This window comes from Chionomys nivalis, chromosome 10 (assembly GCF_950005125.1).
Source record: "Chionomys nivalis chromosome 10, mChiNiv1.1, whole genome shotgun sequence".
NCBI classification, from domain to species: domain Eukaryota; kingdom Metazoa; phylum Chordata; class Mammalia; order Rodentia; family Cricetidae; genus Chionomys; species Chionomys nivalis.
Window position 1 is genome coordinate 81,940,206 of NC_080095.1, and position 16,897 is coordinate 81,957,102.

At 48.6% G+C, this 16,897-nt stretch overlaps 1 protein-coding gene across 11 annotated transcripts in view; it reads right to left on the reverse strand.

Annotated features, from left to right (window-relative positions):
• The window catches only part of Atxn7l1 (ataxin 7 like 1), a 214,089-nt gene that overhangs the window by 49,421 nt on the left and 147,771 nt on the right, over positions 1–16,897 (reverse strand). The window contains exon 1 of one of the 11 annotated variants that reach the window (XM_057782316.1): positions 8,712–8,757. The exons of the other annotated variants lie outside the window; for them this stretch is intronic. The gene's annotated coding sequence lies outside the window, so the exon portion shown is untranslated. Of the gene's footprint in view, positions 1–8,711; positions 8,758–16,897 lie in introns of those variants that run through there. 11 annotated transcript variants of the gene reach the window in all.

Here is a 16,897-nt window from a genome sequence, read left to right on the forward strand (position 1 = left end):
GAATTCAGCACAGCATCTGGGGTCAGTGGATCCCACGGGCACACACACGCGTGGACACAGCAGGCACAGAGCAGGCCTCTCCTGGCAGGGTTAACAGCTCCACCGCCTCTGACATTTGCTCCGATGTTGACGTCAATGCCAACTAACGATGACAACAGTCAGGACTTCTGTATCAGACGGCATGCTAAGCTAACCCTGGGGTTCTCGCGGGAGGTATTTCTATCCGTCCGCAAAACCGCTTCCACGGGAGTAGCAGGTGATACCTGATCAACCGCAAAACCAACGTGATCCCCTGACAGCAACCCGGATCTCCAGGGCGGAGGACAGGGCAAAACTGTTAGGATGAATTCCCCAGGACAGGAGCAGTATGGAAGTCGGTGGTGACTGTGTACGAAGGGTGAATCTGAGAGCCTTTGAAGGCCAGGAGAGACTCAGTATCTGCCTCTTTCTGGGACTGTAGGGAGAGTCTGCGGACACATCCCAGGGGTAGCCTCTTTAAACTCACAGACGTTTAAGAACAGAGTAGTGCATGGATTTGGGAGCTTCCTGCGGTTCTACAGGAAATTCTAAAGGTCGGGCAGAGACAGACAGGAAGCAGACCCTGAGCAGGACGGACGCAAGAAGCTGGATTCTGAGACACAGCTGTAACAGGTTTGATCAAAGTAAGCGTCTGTGGAAAAGTGCTTTTCCACGTCCCCGACAGCTTTGTACACAGTTCTGGGAAAGAAATCTCAAACTCACACAAGTTGTTCCTGAAATCCTAGGTCCCCTATGGCTCTCCTGCTCCTCAATTTGGGTAATTAGTTGATTAATCTTTGCTGAAGAAATAAACGAATTGGCAATAAAAGTCCTGGAGGGAAGAACCCGAGCTCACAAATCTGTTAGCCTGCACGGCTGTGGCAAAGGTGGATCACAGCAGCCTCTGTCCAGACAAGACCTCTCACGCCAGTGGGCTCTCGGGGTCTCTCAAGGTTGACCATTTGGAGTCAGGGGCTGCAGTTTTTGAGGATCATCTGGTTTGGGGACATTTTCATCTGCACAGCGCCTACACTCAACCTCTACAGAATGACTCTGTAGGGTCATTGTCCTTCACTGGCTCAGAGCAAACCCTGCTGCACATATGCCTTATTCTCTGAAGCCACACCCTGAAGGTTTTGAAGATGTGGGGCTCGGAGCCAGCACACCCTGGGTCCTGACTGATACCCTTGTGGTGGGTTTGGGTGTGTTCACTGCCATGCTCACTCTTGGTGTCCATGTCTTCATCTCTAAATGAAGTAGGTCCCTAGACATTTCTCAGGCCTCTTTCCACTCCTTGATTTTGAATACAGTGTACACTAAGATCCGTTCCTCATCTTTCCTGATTCCTGGATGCCACAGCAATAATTACAGATTGGGTATTGAAATACCTCGTGTGGATAGGCTCGTCCTTGGAAGAACTCGCTTGCTGTAAAATGGACTGGCCTGTAAAACCCCTCTGTGACAGGCAGGACGCAGCCAGGCATGTCCACACCCCCACAGCTGACTGGCTGTAGAAGACTCAGAGAGGAATAGGGCCTTGGCCATGGGCCCAGCTACTTCTCAGGAAGGAAATGGTGTGTACTGTGAACAAGGCTGGAGACCATGAAGGTTCTCCACACACTTACGTAACACTAAAGGTTACAAGTAGGCAATACGAATGGACTAGTCCCATCTGTGAGGCTCGCAGGGAGGACTTGGTTTGAGGCCATGATGGGACCAGAACTGAGCCCCCTTCAAGTTTTTTTTTGAGCAATTTCTTTCTTCTTCTTCTTCTTCTTCTTCTTCTTCTTCTTCTTCTTCTTCTTCTTCTTCTTCTTCTTCTTCTTCTTCTTCTTCTTCTTTTTACACGGGATTTTGATTCTATAATAAGATTTTTATTTCTATCACAGATCTTTCCTATTTTTCTCTAGTCTTCACTCACTGACTTGTTCAAAGCTGGTGGGGACTGGGGTATACAGAAATGTCATTTATTAGCCTTTGGTGACTGAGTGACAAAATCCCTATTTTTCTAAATTAGTGGTTAGAAACTGTTGAAGTAGGGGAATTAATTAGGAACAACGTATAAAGACACACACACGCGGCCAGCCATGGTAGGACGCATGCTTGACCCCAGCACTCGGGCGGCAGAGGCAGGCAGATCTGTGAGTTTGAGCTCAGCCTGGTCTACAGAGTTAGCTCGAGGCCAGCCTGGTCTACAAAGCTAGTTCCAGAACAGCCATAGCTACACAAAGAAATCCTGTCTCAAAAAAAAAAAAATAAACATATAAATAAAAAAATAAACACACACATTCATGAAAATTGCTGTATGTTACTCATTGCGCTTTGTACAATCTAAAAAAATTAATTAAAAATTGAGGTTTAAAAAATGATAGAAATAAGCAGAGATGAACCACAAGAAACTGTCATTAATGCACAAGAACGAGGAGGAGGGGGAAGACTAGCGATTCTGAAATCACCTTCAGAGAGAAGTTGTGGTCATGATCTTGGGCCATATATCATACCGTTAAACTGGTATAAACATTAAATCAATGATTTTTCTTGGTTTTATGTTTTTCTTCCTCCATAAGCCCCCTCCCCTTTCTGGTTTGTTGCGACAGTGTCTCATAGCCTCGATTCACCAGGTACTTGTGGCTGCAGTGACCTTGATTTCTGATCTTCCACCTAGACCTCCCAAGTGCTGAAATTATAGACCTGAGCCACAACACCTAGCTTACAGGGTGCTGGGAATTACACCCAGGACTTCGTACCTGCTAGGCAAGTTGCATCTCCGGCCCCCAGAGATCCTTAAATAGCCATTTGAAAGAACAAGTTGCACATAAGAGATATTTGTCAAAACCTGATGAATAATCAATGAGGTAAGTAGGCATCGGTAGCCCATGCAAAGCCAGCTTTTCAGTCCTCTGAACTTACTCCTATGGGGGCAGGTGAGAAAAGCTACAGAAGTATGTAAAATGGCAGAACCTGAACTCAGGGCTGCATGGTATTGGTGATCTGTGAGCACACTTTTGAAGATGTGTAGAATGTGTTCTAGGCAGGGCAGGATGAACACACTGGCAGGAAGACCCTCACTGGCATCAATCTGTGGGTCTCTAGCATGTGAAGACCTGCCTATAGAAGCCTTACACAGCTGTATCTTTGGGTGCAGAGATGGGAATTGTGACCCAAGATAGTAAGTCTTGCACTTGCACGCGTGCGCGCACACACACACATACAAAACAAACTGACGCACAGGTAGCCTTCTATGGGCAAAGCTTCCTATATGTTTTGGTCAAGTGCCTTGACCTTAGCTAGGCCCCATCATGATTCTATTTCCACTTGCCCTGCTTGGAAAGGGTTGGTGGGACATTATATTCTTCATTCACTATGAAAATATTTAACAGACCTAAGCAATGTTAGAGAGAAGGATCCTGTCCCTCAAAATTTCTGTCTCTGTGAATGTCCACAGCTGTATTAACAAAACTGTAATCAACTGATATTTCTGGCTATTCTTCCACTAACACTGTTTTATGTATATATGCATATCTAATTCCCATGCGCTTGCCATATTCAGTCATTAGCATTGCAGAATATTTAGCTACTCTCTTCCTGTCTGGCATTCTAAAAACAAAGTGATTTAGGACTTCTTCTGAGGTAACAGAACATTCCCACTGAGAAAGCTTGCGTGCATTTACATCTCTTGCTACATATGTATTTCCAGGCCAGATGCTATTGTGCTTGAAGTATCCATTGTTTCTCTACCTGACAGAAATCAGAATTTCTCTACGAGACCCCCCACAATTTAAATACTCAGCACATTAATACAAATGATTGTGAACCAACTTTATGTCCCGCCTCTTCTGTCCTTTGGCCATTTACTAATTAATTTACTTCATTATATGCACTGTCAGCTTTATATTAAGGAGTATTTTCTGTGTACTCATAACACTCTACTACATACCCGATTAATTCGCGGTGCTTAGGTTTACAGCTCCTTAGATGAGCTATCAGTATTTCCATTCTGTAGTTGGGGAAACTGAGGCTCAGAAATACAGTGAGCTGCCCAAGGTGTGGTGCCGGGAATGAGAATGCTCACACCCCCTACATTCTCTTATGTTTGGATACTGGGTTCTCAGTTGGTGGAAGTGTTTGGGATGGAACAGGAGGCGTGGCCTTGTTGAAGTGGTGTGTGGCTGGGGGTCGGGTTCAAAATTTTAAAAGACTCCCATCATTCCCAGTTCTCTCTCTCTCTCTCTCTCTCTCTCTCTCTCTCTCTCTCTCTCTTTCTCCCTCTTATTTACAGATCAAGATGTGAGCTCTCAGCTGTTCTTGCTCTGCCACTATGGACTCTAGCCCACTGAAGCTATAGACCCAAATGAAACATTTTCTTTTTAAGTTGTCTTGGGTCGTATCATAACAGAAAAGTAACTAGACTTGCAGTCACAAACCCGGGCAATGTACATTGAAGCTACCTTTAGGACCTGAGCCTTTTCTTTCTTTCTAAAGGATTAAGTTAAAGGGGGGGGGGAGTAATGCAGAGAGATGGCTCAACAGCTAAGAGCATTTATCCTTTTACTGAAGACCCAAGCAGTCCACGACTACATGTAACTTCAGTTCCCAGGAATTGGATGTCCTGTTCTGACCACTGAAGGCACTAAGCACGCATGTGAAGCAATACATGCATGCAGGCAAAACACGTAATACAAAATGAATAAATCTAATAAAAAATTATATAAAAAAAAAAGAACGGGGGTGCTAGAGATGTAACTCGAGATACGCTCGGCACAGTGCAGGAGGGAAGAGCTTGGAAGGGGGCGCCATGGAACAACGTTCACTGATGCTAGCTGGGCCTCTGGCTACCATCACCACTGCTACCCACTGCTACCGTCACCACTGCCATTGTTAATCACAGCCATGCACCGCCTCTCCGCTGCACCCCTTCCTGTGCACCACCTCATTCATCTGTGAGGCTAGTTCTCCACGTTCTCCCGGAATGGATGCCTTCCCCAGATGGTCTTCCCTCTCACGGATGACTACGTTACGTTTAGGGTTCCTTTAAGCCCATACCTCAATACCGTTTTCCTCCACTGATCTGGAAGAGGTGGCTGTGGGGTGGGGATGCCTCTCTCCTACTTTCTAGGGACATTTCAGAGAGGGGCTAACTCCTCTAGAGCTGGAGGCCCTAGGACCAAAGACAGGAAAGCCTGAATGAACCCTTTCACTTTTTCTCATTTCACTCCCCAGGAAGCCAAGCCCTCAGCAGCTGCTTTTCTCCAGCCCTTCTACCCCCAAATACAGTGCTTAAATATCCAGGTAGTAGCCTGGGGAGCAATCCTGGGAACGAGCAGGCGGGGACTTGCAGCCACTAACTGAGGAATGAGAGCCCTATTGTCTTCCTCCTTAGCTTGTTTCTTCTCTGAGTAGTTCCCACTTCAGTCAAAACTCAGAATCCTCCCTTCCACGCTCTTTCTGTCTAGGGGATATTTTCGTGTGCATAGTATCAATATCCTGCACACAAAGATGTCTTAGGAACAGCTGAGCTGGCCGCAGGCATCCAGTGTGCTGCTTTGAGGAAGAAGTTGGGAGTTTTCCAATACTGTTTTTAAGGAGCCAACCCCATCCTAATAAACCTGGAACACCACAGATGCTAGTGGCCTTCCACAGCTGTGCGAGCAAGTGCTGGCAGAAGCTGGAGTCTGACAACGCAGTCTCCACCAGCTTCAGCCCCACAGGGCAGCCAGCGAGAGGGCCTCCAGCTTCAGCCCCACAGGGCAGCCAGCGAGAGGGCCATTCTCTACATTCCGTCTCATCCCTGGATTCTATCTGCTTTGGCCTCTGAGGTGAGGATATATCTCATTAGGAACACTCTTGAGTTCCGAAAGGAACTCCATCCACAAGGAAACTGGACGGGTTGGTGAGAAGTCTCGGTGGTAAGGGTGCCTCCAGTCCTGAGTTAGAGTCCAGGACCCACACAGGGCAGAGAGATCTGACTCCAGCCACGTGTCAGGCATGGTGTGTGTTACCACCCACGCGGCAGCACGCGTATTCTCTTGAACAGGCACACAACTGCTAGCTTCTAGGCGATAGACGGGAATGGGAGCTTCGTTCAGTTATGAATGGCGACCACAGCTGTGCAGGCTTTGAAGCTGGGAGGAGACGCAAGCTTTGCCTGCCTGGCCCCAGAGATGGCGTCCTCTCCCCATGCCATGGGCCTGGGATATTTTCTTCCCTCCACACTTTAGAAAGACAACTTCTCCGGTGGGTCCGGAGGATGCATTTCCTGTCTCAGAGCCACCCCAGGGTTCCTGTGTGCAGTCTGATGGTGAAGCGACTCCGTATCTTTGCTCCCTTTCGAAGCCTTCTCTCCCCCCCCCCAAACCTGCTCTTCAGCTTAGCATTTATACGGTAGCACATGCTTCTGGCACCAGACACTGCTGGGTAGGATCTGGGGAGTCCCAGGGATTTTCCAGGGCCTCAAATAAATTCCATCCGCTCTCGGGATGCTCTCATACAGGGGAAACTCACGAGAAACAGGCATGAGGATGATCCTTTGAAGGGGTTACACTTTTTCTGGAGGTGCCCCCCGTGATAATAACAGGAAGTAAAAAGCATGTACAGCCTTTGATCTGGTAATCTGGCAATGCTAGCTTAAAAAAGAGACCTCAAGGAAATATCTCAAAAGGGGCAGGGGGTCGGGGGGGGGGTAGTTCAAAAACATTCTCAGTAGCGTTGTTTACAGTAATATAATAATAATAAATGCTACAAACGAGAGACTCGAAAGTGACCAGTAGGAGGGCTAGCTCAAGCTGAGCAAACGTGCAGTGAAATGAAACACAAACCCTCAAGAAGTGGAATGCATCACCAATACTGAGCAAACATAAATCACCACTTAATTAGTGTAAGGATGAGAAGGTAGGGAAGGACCCAGGACCGACTGTGTACTGGGCTTGTTAAAGTCATACGATGTGCAAAAAGGGTAAAAGCCCAGGAGCTATGACAGCCACAACAGAAAGGACAAAGCTGAGAGAGCAGATGCAGATATGAAGAGAGGAGGACAGGAGAAACGAGTCAAGTCTCACTTCACTCATTCACTGACTCTTCTTTGAAAGCATTCGTGGCCACTTCCCCTGCGACCCCAGGACGCGAGCACCGTGTACCACAGTGAAACCATAGACAGTGTCATTTGCTGAGTCTTGGTACCCCAGGCTGGGCATCGTATCTCTTCTCTCGGTGGCTAGAGGACAGACTTGCCTTCCCGAGGGCAGCTGCCTTTCCTGGCATGCTGACCTCACCCGCAGCCACCTTTCTAAAAGGGCGCGCCTTTTCTCGCCAGGCATAGGGGCACACACCTGTAATGCCAGCACTTGGGAGACTGAGTAAGGAGGATTGAGAGATGGGGACCATACTAGGTTCACAGTCTCAAAACAACAACACTGCGATCAACAGGAGAACACTGGGTTTTTTGTTGTCTTGGTTGTTCCTGTGTTTCACCCCGGACAGTGGCAAACTCACAAGGGGTCCTCTTGTTCCATGTTAGCCTTCTCCATAGGCACCTCCCTGCTCTACAACCCATAGAAACACACTGTGGGCTGTATAGGCGTCACCATAGCTCTGGTAGTTTCCTGCTTTTGGATAAGTCACTGAGCTCACCTTAAATAGACACAGGAACCTCATCCTCAACCAAAGGGCACTGAAGGAACATGTGCAGCCAGCTGTTGGCAAATGGGAGGCACAGGCCTAGGTATCTTTGAGAAGTTCTGACAGGCTGGCATCCCTAATATTAAAAATACCAGAACAGTTGGATTTGGTGTTTCTGACTGTCTGGGGGCACCAACAGCAGCCTCTGCCTAGGACCCGGGGCTATGCACACCAAGGGTTCTGACTGATGTGGGCATGATCAGCCCATAGCTCACAGAGATGGATCCTGGACATAGGCGTGCCCCTATGTCACGAGTTTTTTCAGTCTTGTGACAACAAGAAAAGGGCCTCCAAGTTGTACTTTTTAAGAAAAGTCCTGAGGTGATGCTCATGCTCCCTCAGCTTTGGGAGTTAACAGAATTATGGACCAGACACTATGGTCTCTGGAATCAGAAAGAACTGGGATGCCACCCATTAGCCCTGTGACTTGGACTAATAATGTAACCCCTGAACCCCAGTTCCCCCATACGTAGAAGGGAGGCACTGCCCACATTAAAGATCACGACTCAGTAGGAAGCCTCTGGCACACGCAGCCTCTCCCCCAGTATACGATCAACCACGTTGTAATTGCTGGCTTCCCTGTCTTATCCCTGGGCACTCTGAGGGCAGGGATCTTGTTTATCTCTGGCATTTAACACAGTGAGCCCTCACTACATCCATGGCTAAATAAAGAATGTTGAGAGGATCAATCACAGGTAAAGACCACCACAATGCCAACTCACAGTAGGCAATATTCATTTCCTGATACATGAAAAGATAGAAATAAGAAAAAACATCTCAGCAGCTTGCCTAAGTGGACAGGTCACGGCCTTTTCCCTAGCCCGAGTTGAAAATTTTCCGTTCTCATGAATCCTGGGACGCTCACTGTTTGAGGACGCAGATTGAGAAGCAGAGGCTACCTCTGCTTTATTCCCCTGTCAGCCTCCAACCTGGACAGCGCAGAGCCCTGGTCTCCTCCAAGAGAAGGTACAAAGTCTCTTCTCAGTGCTGAGCTCCCAGTGTCACTCAGAGCCACTCACCCAACAGGTTGTCATGGTCCCCAGCAGCCACTAACGGAACCACGTCTGTTCTCCTTGGAGTGGCAGTTGGTAGTGGCAAACAGGAAGTTGTCTTGAAGCAGGGTGTGGTTATGCCTGTCAACATAGGCGTACAAAGCCGCACGTTTCCCTCCTCCCCCTCTTTACTCCTTCCTCTCTCTTCTGGAGAGAAAAACCTGAGTTGTTTTGTTGGAAGGTAAACTTTTATTACTTTATGCAGGACCAGTCATTGCTACCGCACAAACGAAAACCTGGGGCAGAATGGAGCCTCCAGTATAGCAGAGGCCTGGCTTCCCGTCTGTCACTCACTCTGGCGTATCTCTGAGAGAGCAGGTGCCTGTGAGCGTATGAACTGTTCTTTTCCTGCTCCGTGGGCACGCAAGAAACAAAATTCTAGTTTGACAGCAAGCCAAACATTTCCAATCATTTTAATGAACATGGAGACAGTGGACTGGCCACACGCTATATCTGGGGCCCAGCGAGTGTACACACTAGGCCGAGGACCATACATGAATAGGAACAAGGGAAAACGTGGTCAGGAGTTTCAAGCCATGTGCAACATTTGACAAGACCCGAAACAGTTCTTAATGGAGACTGCACGTGAAAACAACAGAGAAAGGCCGTCTCCCAGCATGTAAGGCAGGAAGTGCTGCTTGGGCTGCACGTGAACGCTGCAACACAGGGGTGGCGAGAGGCAGGAGGGGGCCCGATAGCTGGCTCCCCAGAGCTCTCAAAGGTGTGCTATAAAATTTTCCATTCCTCTCCTCTCCCCGGACCCGAGGCTTGAGCCTCCAGAAGGGCTGTCTGAAATAGCCCAGTCCCCAGCCTCCTACTCATGCCCTCTTTCTGAAGCAGCTGCTATCCCCACTGGCTGCTCCAGCTCCTGCCCACAGGTCTACACAGACACTCATCTCTCTGAGTGCAGCCATAGGCTGCCAGCATGCTTCGCCTGCCAGACTCTCTTCTGTGACCCAAGTCCAGCCCCATGCCTTCCTGGAGGGCAGGCCACCATGGCCTGTGTTCACACTTACACTTCCCGGAGAGGCAGCCTGACCGTTTGGATAAGGAGGCTGAGCCAACGACATGCTGGGTAATGGTGCTCTTCTGGTAGCTGTTTCCTGGCTGCGGGCCCTGGCCAGTCAGAACGCTTCACTTCCCCTTTAAGAGAGCACGCCCAGACGAGATTGAGGAAAGACACAGCAAGAAGAGGGCAGGCAGTCCGGGGTGCATCCTGAATTCAGCCGGTTTTCCTGAATCCCACACATGAGGTGTGGTCAGAAGCAGCCAGCTTCTCGGAGGCTCAGAAGAGCTCTCTCTAGGTGTAGAGGGTGGGGTGGGGGTGGGGGTTCTCCTGCAGTCCCTAGGAGCTGCTGTCCAGCCTACCTGGATCCTAGGTGGCCTGGAGGTACGGTCAGGCTTTCTGTTCTCCTTCTCCACAGGGAATGCCCATCCTGAAGGACAGTGCCCATCGGGCCCAATGCTTTGAAGACCATTATTATCTCAGAAAACCCCAAAGGGACCGTGCCATTTTTAATTTCAGTGGGGTTTTCATTCATTCTGGCTTTTTGGGGTTTGTTATTGTTGTTGTTTTTTTTCCTGAGCCAATTTCTCGTAACCCAGACGGGTTCTGAAATTTCTATGTATTGGCCTGATTGTCCCACCGCCAATCCCAGTCTGCCAGACACAGGTGTGGGCCAGCAATTGTGGCTCTCATTCTGGGTACTCAGACTTTCTTCCCTGTGTGCAAAGGGTCAGCCAGCTTGTGGGAGAGGGGCCAGCCCTTACAAAGATAATGCTTCACAAAGGGCCATGGGTGACATGACTTAACATCTATGAAATATCCGGAACAGGCAGATACATAGAGACAGAGTGTATAGATTAGCGACAGGAGGCAGAGACAGTCGGCTCTCTCATGCGTTGTAGGCCAGCCTTGTCTACATAGCAAGTTCCGGAGCAGCCAAGACTACAGAGTGAGACTGTCTTTAATAATAAAAAAAAATTCAACAAATCAGTGTATTTGATGAATGAAAAATGAGGTATGACTGAGGAGAAGCCTTATTACAGATATCAGAGGCATCTGGAAGACTTCAGACTGAATCAGGCCATGGGGAGAGAGGAAGAGAAGAGAGAGATGAGAGAGGACAAATGGATGAAGAGAGGAGTCTCCGTGCAAGAGGCCAAGAGTGGAGACAAGAGTCAAAAGAGTGCCTGACGGAAATGACTGGGACTAGAGAAGCCTGGGGTAAGGGAAGGAAAGGGGAGAGAAGCCCAGCTGGATTGGGATGGTTTAGGGAAGGGGGTAAGAAGGCCTGGGAGGAGGAGCCACAGGTACTGAGCGAGCTTTGTCCAGGGTTTCTCCAGGACCTGACATCTGAGAGCTCTTTTTCTGCTCTCAGAACCTCCTTTGGGTCTTGTCCAATGTAACTTTTGAAAACCTGGCTAATACCTGATGAACCTTAAGCCATGTCCAGGTGAACAGCATCCACCTTTTAGTAAGGAATACTGAAAGCAAGTCTCTGAAAAACCAACGCTTCCAGCAAGATCCCAGGCTGTGAGAAAGTGGGATCCTTTCACACAAGGCCCCACAATGCAGACAAGCCTTGCAGAGATCATGTCATGACAACTGGCCGGCTCGAAAGTGTAATGAGAGCCAGAGCTGGGAGTCTCTGTGGGGGAATTAGTTAGAGACAACCTTATCGCCGAATTAGGGAGAATTAATGTTTTTCTGACTGCAGGGCTGAGCTAGTCTGTGTCTGCTGCTATTTCTTGGAATGGTGTCTGTGTGGACAACTGGGTGTGAGCCGGCAAGCCACTGGCCAGGTCTCCTTTCTGGATCATTTGCAGCTTTGACTGGAGATAGTCTGCTCCAGGGTGTTATGCTGCGAGCTTTGTCCCCTGGACTCTAGGCCAGCTGGTCAAAGGCTCCTTGAGCACACTGCCCCTACCCAGGGGACTACCAAGAAGCGGTCTGTCAGATGTTGCAAGGTTTAGCAGTTCAGAGAAGATGAAAAAGCGGTCCCATGGCCTGGGAGCCTGACTCTGGCCAGATTCAAACAGCAACAGCTTTCCTGGAATCTCTGCTGAGAGTTCCGGGAAGCCCTGGAGGTCAGAGGTGGACACTTCCCATGGCCAGCTTTCCTGGTGCACTCTGTTTCTTCTTCTGTCTGGCCCATTCTTTCTCCTCACCTCAGGTGCCCCACAGAGTAACTAGGTGGCCTAAGTTTTCAGCACACAGGTGGCTTAAAAAAATTTATGTTGCCGTAGCTCCTGGGAAACAGCAGGTTTGGAAGTGTAGCTCTAAACACAAAAACAGGAAGGGGCAAAGTCAAAACGGTGCCAAGGCCGGTTCTGCAGAGCAGGTAAACAAATGGCTAAGGGGAGCCCGGGCAGAGATGCTCCACTCCCTAGCTATCAGAGAAATGCAAATCACACCTAAAAGGGGCTAGCACTCCAGCACACTAGACTGACTATTTAAACAGAGGAACAGAACGGCAGCTGGTGAGGACGAGGAGAAAACGGAGCCCCTGTGTACCGCCGTGAGCAATGTAAAATGTGATAGCTGCCGTGGAAAACAGCATGGTAGTTCCTCAAAACATTAAACTAGCATTACAGTATGATTCAGTAGTTCCACTTACGGGCATATACCTATATGTATATCACGTCCAAAATAGCATCACTCTGAGGAGCTAGTAGATGAAAGCGGCACAAGTCTTCACAACCGAATACAAAACACGCCATGTGTGTCCATCTGCGCACATGGCGTACGCGCGCATACGTGTGTGCACATGCACACGAGAATGGGATTGTTTCCCGTTGCTGCGATCCAGACAAAAGCAGGTGAGGGGATGAAGGGTTTGTCGGGCTTACAGTTCAAGGCTACACTCTACCACAGACTAGGTCAGCCACAGCAGTTGGAGCTTCAAGGAGCTGGTCCTGTCACACCCATGAGCAAGAAGGAAGAGCGATGATGTAGCATGCTTACTGCTCTGCGGCCTTCTCTGCTCTGTGATTCAGGGTCCCTGGCAGAGGGAATGCTGCCACTCACAGTGAGCTAGTCTCCCACCTCGACCAGCACCTTCAGATCTGCTCATGGAATCTCATCTGGACAATGTCTCCCTGAAACTCTTCCCAGGTGATCCTAGGTGGTGTCAAGCTGATAACACTCACTAACCGCCAGGGGCTGACGAGATGTCTCATCTCGTGATGGCACTTGACGCCGTGGCCAGATGACCTGAGTTCGATCCCTAGGACCCACGTGGTGAAATGAGAAAATCAACATCTACGAGGTGTCCTCTGACCTCCACACAAGTAACACACACCCAGATAATAAATAAACAAACGCTCTTTTAAAACAAAACAAACCCCTAACTGTCACAGTGTGGTAATCAGCCTTAGCAGGCAAGGACATTCTGACACGTTACCCTACAGATGAGCCTTGACAGCATCACACTAAGTGAAACTGTCCAGCTGAAGAAAGCCTATACTGTAGCGTTCCCTTGCTATGAAGTAGTTGTAGTCAAATACAGGCAGGCAGGGGAATGAGAGTGGGCAGGAGTTGGGGGAGGGAAGGAGGAACCTCCTCTTATCTATTGGTAGCTATGGTGTTAGTGCTTTGCAAATCCAGGAGTTCTGCAGATCGTGGTAGCAAGGATCGTAAAACAATATGATGGCACCAAATGCCTTTGAGCTACACATTAAAATTGATTAAGATGGTCCAGGAGCCTTTGATCCCAGGAATTGGGAGGCAGAAGCAGGCAGATCTCTGTGCAAGGCTAACATGGTCTACGCTGTGAGTTCCAGGTCAGCTAGGGCTACATAGTGAGACCCTATCTCAAAAGTCAAACATAAAACAAAACAAAACAACAACAACAACAAAAGACCTCTCCAAAGAATAAATCCTTTGGAGAGACGGCTCAGCGGTTAAGAGTGCTTGCTCTTTCAGACAATCTGGGTTCCTCGCACCCACACGATGGCTCACAAACATCTGTAACTACAATTCCAGGGCAACCAAGGCCCTCTTCCTGTCTCTGATGGCAGCAGGCAGACACATGCTGACTTACACACATACCGCCAAAATACCCAGACACATAAAGTAAATAAACCTAAAGTTAAAAAACAAGTAGTCAAAGGTGGAATCACCCACTGATGGATGCATGAATCAGAAAACCTGTAACACAGTCATATGATGAGAAACTGACAGGAGGAAAGAATGACATATGGTGTGTGCTATAACACACACGAATCTCAAGACCACTGTGTGAAATGAAAGAAGCCAGGCACACCAGACCATATACACTGTACACTTTCATCTCTATACAATGTCCAGAGGAGGCAGAGCCTGAGGCAGATTGATTGACGGCTGTCAGGAGCTGGGGGACAGGAAGGAGGAATGCCTGCATAGCGGGTATGAAGTCTCATTGTGGAGTAGAGAAACATGTTGCAACTAGATAGAACCGGCTGCCCAACATGACTATATTCAATGCCAGCAAGTTATCTGGCTTCGAACAGTTAATTTTATGTTGTGTGAGTTTCACCTAGGCAATAATGGTAAAACCCCAGCAGATGACAGAGTCCAGGACGAGCTGAAAACAACAATCTGTTTTAAGATAACTGAAAGTTACCTCCAAAACCCCGCTTGGAGTCGCTTAAAGGAGGTAATTTTTAAGTTAAGGTAATTAAGGCAGCCAGCAGGAGACGGCACACAGGTATTCTGAAACAACAGCTCCCCAGCGCTGCCAGTTAGGGTTCATGAATGAGTATTATTTGTCTTGAGCAAGATGCATCCTCTCTGCCTCCCTGCTTCTGCAAGAGGGTCCCCTTTGATGGCAGACTGATGACAGCAGGTTGCTATGCTTTATTACCGCTCGGGGATGATCTGATTTTAATGTTTTTGTTACATAAAATAAATCTGAATGCAAATAACAACAGTGACATTACGGCCACGTGCACTGCATGCAGGTTCCACCGGCTATTGACGATAGGACTCTCTGAGACACAACTACCCTCTGAGTCTCCTGCATCCCTGATACAGGTGCAGTTTGCATTCAAGCGCTCATTGCTATCGAGGGTCTTAGGTAGACAGCTTGAAATCAGGACTATCAGACTTCTTCCACCATGACTGTCTCCCTTCCAGCAGGGCTGCAGGTCCGGCATCCTGAAGGCCTCTTGGGTGCTAATCTCCAAGGCAGCGATGACCAAATGGTGAGAGAAGACAGTGACTGTCCTTTCCCGGAACTTCTGAGAAGCCCAACATTCAGCCCACTCAGGGTCATCACGACTACTCCAGCTCCTCTAGGGGGAACACCCTCCACCTTTTAAAGCTGTTTCTCACAAAACTTTGTTCCCACTCCTGCCCTGTCCTGGGTTCCCCCTGCTCCCAACATTCCTCACAAACTAGAATTCAGAAGAGAACACATTCCAGTGAACACATCCTGCTCAGCTCCTGGCTGTCCACTCTAAACATTCTTCTCTATCAGTGCAATGAAGATCCATCCAGATGTTTCATTTCTTACAACCCTACTCTTAAGTCTTAGGTCACACTGTTGTCAAGTTGTGTTAACCCACAGGTACCCTTTAAACGGCTGCCTTGCTGGACTGAGGCTACTGTTCCAGCCTGTTGAGGTATTTACGGACCCCAGGAACCGATGAGCCCATTCACCACCTGGAAACCTGAGAGGCTCACCCCCGGCACCACACTTCTGAGCAGCAGACTCCAGTCATGTCCTGGAAACCAAGACCTATGAACGGTATTCTCTTCAAGTACAGCCAGATTTTCTGACATCCAGGGTAGGGAGCTCCTGGCCTACCATCCTGGTAAGGATGCCCTCGGTGACAGTGACACATGATAGCCCTTCTCTGGGGAGAGCTAATACAGTGGGCATTACCAGAGTCACCAAACCTGTTCACCACTGACAGAAACATACCACTGAGGTGATTTTCTAGTTCCCACCCAGCTCCAAGTGGCCATCAATACATAAACTACACCACAGAAATGGGGAACAGGAACTCAGGCGTTCAAAGCTGGAGCCGGAATCACAGTGCTGTTAACTACTGGTGGTACCAGACCTGTCTCTCCAGGGCTGAGGAAGCAGAGGCAGGCAGAGCTCTGAGTTTGAGGCCAGCCTGGTCTATAGAACCAGTTCTAGGGCTACGCAGAGAAACCCTATCTTGAAAAAAAAGAAAAAAACCAAAGAGTTGAGCCAAGCTATACAAACAAACAGTTGTAACTAAATAGCTTAGAAATAACAACAAAAATACCATTTCTCTCCCGTGTTTGGCAACCTCTAGACATGAGCTTCTGTCTGGGAATAGGGCAAGCAGATAGTTGCAAGGGAACCTATTCCCCATCCCCAGGCTCCTTTCCTGGAAGAGCTGTCCCTTTCTCCATGAAGACCAGAGCCCAAGCTGGCTTAAGAAGAAGGGATTGGGCTTTCCCCACACTGCTTGTCAAGAAGCCCCTCAGCCTTCAGGAACATACTGTCCATCACCACCCTTGTTGAGGCCAAGAGCAGTGTAATTAGTACGAATGGGCAGGAGACCAAGGGCCAGGTTGTGTTTAGCTCCTATGTGGTATGGATCCTCACATGTCTCTAGGCTTTTATCTTACAGCTGGGTTTCCAAGAATGGTAGCTCTGGGCTCAGACAGTCGCGTCCACAGCCTGTCCCCCTCCTAGTGTCTTCAGTGAAGGAAAGACCTTGGCCGCATTTTGCAAAGGGCTGTCAGAAGCCACTTGTTGGCTCCTCTGGCAAGTCACTGTCAAAGGCACCCTCCTAGCAGGGGAGAAACTCACAGAACTGGCGGAGCCAGCCTTAGGCCGTTGGGGAAAGGGTGGTGGTTACAATGGAAGGCAATAGCTGGCATAAGGTTTCTCAATGTCCAAGGAACCTGAGGGCAGATTAAAAAGTAAAAACTAAACAAACATATATGCAATTGTTGGCAAGACATTGAGAAGTTTATACCAATGAATCTGTGAATAGATTAGGGTGTTTGACCAGAAAGGTGATGGCAGAAAGAGACCAGGAAAGCCTGCCAGGATTCTGGAGCCTACTGGTCTGTAAACTGTTCTTCCCAAGCCCTCCACATAAATCTCCCAACAGGCAAACGAAGTCTCCCTACTCAGAACGCGTGAAAGGTAACTTAGACATTCATAGCCATGATGAGCTTTTCT